The sequence below is a fragment of the Anthonomus grandis genome, chromosome 14 (assembly GCF_022605725.1).
Source record: "Anthonomus grandis grandis chromosome 14, icAntGran1.3, whole genome shotgun sequence".
Taxonomy (NCBI): Eukaryota; Metazoa; Arthropoda; class Insecta; order Coleoptera; family Curculionidae; genus Anthonomus; species Anthonomus grandis.
In genome coordinates, this window is record NC_065559.1 from 19,133,286 (window position 1) to 19,136,481 (window position 3,196).

General features: G+C 36.6%; 1 long non-coding RNA gene across 1 annotated transcript; it reads left to right on the forward strand.

Moving 5' to 3' along the window:
• Window positions 1-687: 687 nt before the first annotated feature.
• On the forward strand, window positions 688-2,945 carry LOC126744727 (uncharacterized). The gene is made up of 3 exons (XR_007663297.1): window positions 688-827; window positions 1,950-2,109; window positions 2,177-2,945. It is a non-coding gene; the product is annotated as an uncharacterized LOC126744727 (long non-coding RNA).
• Window positions 2,946-3,196: the final 251 nt, after the last annotated feature.

Sequence of the window (3,196 nt, forward strand, 5' to 3'; positions counted from 1 at the left end):
CGAAAATTAAATCGCCAGAATCGACACTTTATCATGTAAATTTTCTGGAAAGTTTAATAATACGTGCTTGTGAAAACCGCTGTTTTGTTTTATTCATGGAATTTTGTAAAACCTCGTAATTAAATTTTAAGTGCGGCGAGGTAGTAGTATTGTCTTCTGTAACAGTTTTATGGTTAACTAGATTTACAGTTTGTTTGCTTAAATAAAAATTTTGATTAATTTTTTCCTCGAATATTAAAAATAAGCTTATTTTTTAAAATAAGTGATAAACAGGATCTATGAAACTATCGACCCACTTCTCTTATCCCTTCACTTTAATATATTAATTTTTGAGAGGGTTCTTTACATCTGCATAATTAACTTCTTAAAAATGCAACATATTCTTTTCAATTAATGATGAGTTTGGTTTTAGATCATTCATCTAATTTTTCCACTAGGTTGACAATTTTTTAAGCGGAAACAGACTATTATCACGTCACGTGCTATCACGTGAGCTGACGTGACTTGCACTGTATGTGCAAGTCCACTTACACGTAGAATTTTATGTATCAGAATCATACTGTTGTCACCTCAAGTATTCACGGCGCGTTCGTCTGCTCTCACATGATCGCACGCCTCTGTTATCCCGCCAATTTACATTTTGTTGTGGAACGTGACATTACGTTTAGTGTTTTGACACAAGTTTTTGGTGTAAAAAAATCATATAAGTATATGAAAAATGGACGAGAAGTTAATTGAACTTGTAAGAAATCATGAAGTGCTATACAATCACTCATCAGCCGAGTACAGGGACTAGACGATTCGGCAAGAAGCTTGGAAAGAAATTGGTAGACACTTACAAATAACAGATAAATTCAGTGATTTTGTTCTTTTATTATTAATATGTATAAACGCATTAGTAGACGACATACACAGTATATACAGAGTGGAACTTTCTAATGAAATGAATGAATTTTGATCACGTATTAGTCCTTAATTTTTTACCAATTTATTCTATTAGAAAGTTCCATGCTGTAGACATTTGATTGTTATCACGGTCTACTCTGCCTCTGCGAACCATATCTATCTGCCAAGGTACGCTACCCGAAGGTGAATTGAAAAATTTTGTATAGGCTTCTCGAACTCTAAAAGCTTCATTAGTGCAATTCCGTCTCATTCCGTCAAGATACTGAAAGGCAGCATCAGGCATATTCAAAGTGACATTATCAGGTTCGTATGCATCGGAACACAACATGCTATGGAGGCAGCAACAATCAAGAACAATTTTATCCACCAATTCTGGTTGTACTTTCAAATGTCTACGAAACACTCTCCATCGCGCTACCAAAATGCCAAACGCATTTTCCACAACGCGTCGAGCTCTTGATAACTTGTAGTTATATATTTTATGAGCTTCATTTCCCTGTAAGTGATATTTGCTGTATGGACGAAGCAAGTATGTTCTCAGTGGGAATGCTTCATCACCCACGATGACATGAGGCTGAGGTGGTCCATTTGAGTCCAGTGGAGAGTGTGCTGGCATGTTCAGTGTTCTGTTCTCAAGCATTTTTCCAATATCGGACTTTTCTTATAGGCCGCCATCGCTATTCCTGCCGTAGGAGCCAACGTCCATGGCAATAAACTTGTAGTCTGCATCAACCAGCGCCAACAGAACTATTGAATGACATCCCTTGTAGTTGTAGTATGTGGATTCTGCATTAATAGGGCACTGAATATTAACGTGTTTGCCGTCTATGGCAGCAACGCAATTCGAAACTCTAACTCTTCCGTTGGTTTTGGCAGTACAATAGGCCCTAAATTTTTCCATATGGCATCACACACTTCGATTACTATTTCACGAACTGTACTGAATCCCATTCTGTAATTAAATCCCATACTCCTAAACGAATTTCCAGTTGCCAGAAATCTGAAACAAAGTGTAATATGTATTTCATTTATTTTACTTCTAGCGGACAACGTCAAGACAAAATGAGACAAACTTAGACGATGTTTCTGTAATGCAAGAAATAGACGCCTGTCTACACAAAGTGGCCAGGCTACCAAAAAAATTACGCCATAGAAATTTAAACAGCAGATGACATTTTTGCTGCCGTATTTAGAAGGTCGAAGGTAAATAACTTTTGAGTTTTAATTACAATTTTATGTAAGTGTTTGTATGACGCGCGGCAATTTGCAGAAGTCTCAAAATGAACATAAAATTTGCATTCCCGACGAAAGAGAAATTAATGACGATGACGTTGACGCAGATGAACAGCAAATACAAGAACGCAGTACAGACGCTGAAGATAAAGCTGATGAAGGGAACCAAAAACATATTGCAGTTATACAACAACAAACACCTTCGGAAGACGATATATTACTCGCCGAAAATACTAAAACATTAGAGCACATGAAGAGAAACAAAACGTGTTCACAAAAAAAAATACTGCAGCCGAGAAAATGGCGGCAATAATGGAACAAAATGCTGCTCTCAGAAAAAAAATCGAAGAGAAATTAACAGCGCAAAATGAACATACATGTTTTGAAGATATGGACGAAACTGATATATTTTTTTATTATTATTTTTAAGTTTGGCGAGAATGACGGAACAATTAACAAAAGCCGAACAAGCTGCACTTAAAGTAACAGTGAGCACTGCAATCCTTCAAGCTGAATTGAGAAGCGCACAAGCACAAAGTGCTCCAATACCTGCACCATCTTTGTCATATGCTTTGCAACCATTGTTTTCACATTTCATCGTCATATTCTGTGCAACCCTTGCCGTCACCTCATGAATATTCTAGACCATCATCAGAATCCTCTAACATGCAATCGGCTCTCCCGCCGCAGGAGTATGATAAAGCTGGACATGGGCAATTTACAAATGTTTCACAAACAAGCAACTACCCTACAGCAGAGGCAACTCGCGAGGAATGGAGACCGACGTTATTAGATATGAACTCTGTGTCTCTAGTCGACTTAGCTAAATATCATTAAACTTTTCTATTGTTATTTAACCAAAATAAAATATTTATTTCAGTTATTGGTAAGTGCTTACCTTAAACACACCGCCAATCTTTCTTCGGTACTAATATCATTTTTAATAAGTCCATGCAAATAATTAAATTCTTCTTTGGTCATTCTAAAATACATGTGAAATCGATCTGGATGTTCATTAAATAATTCGTGGACTAATTGATGAAATTCTTCCACTTCT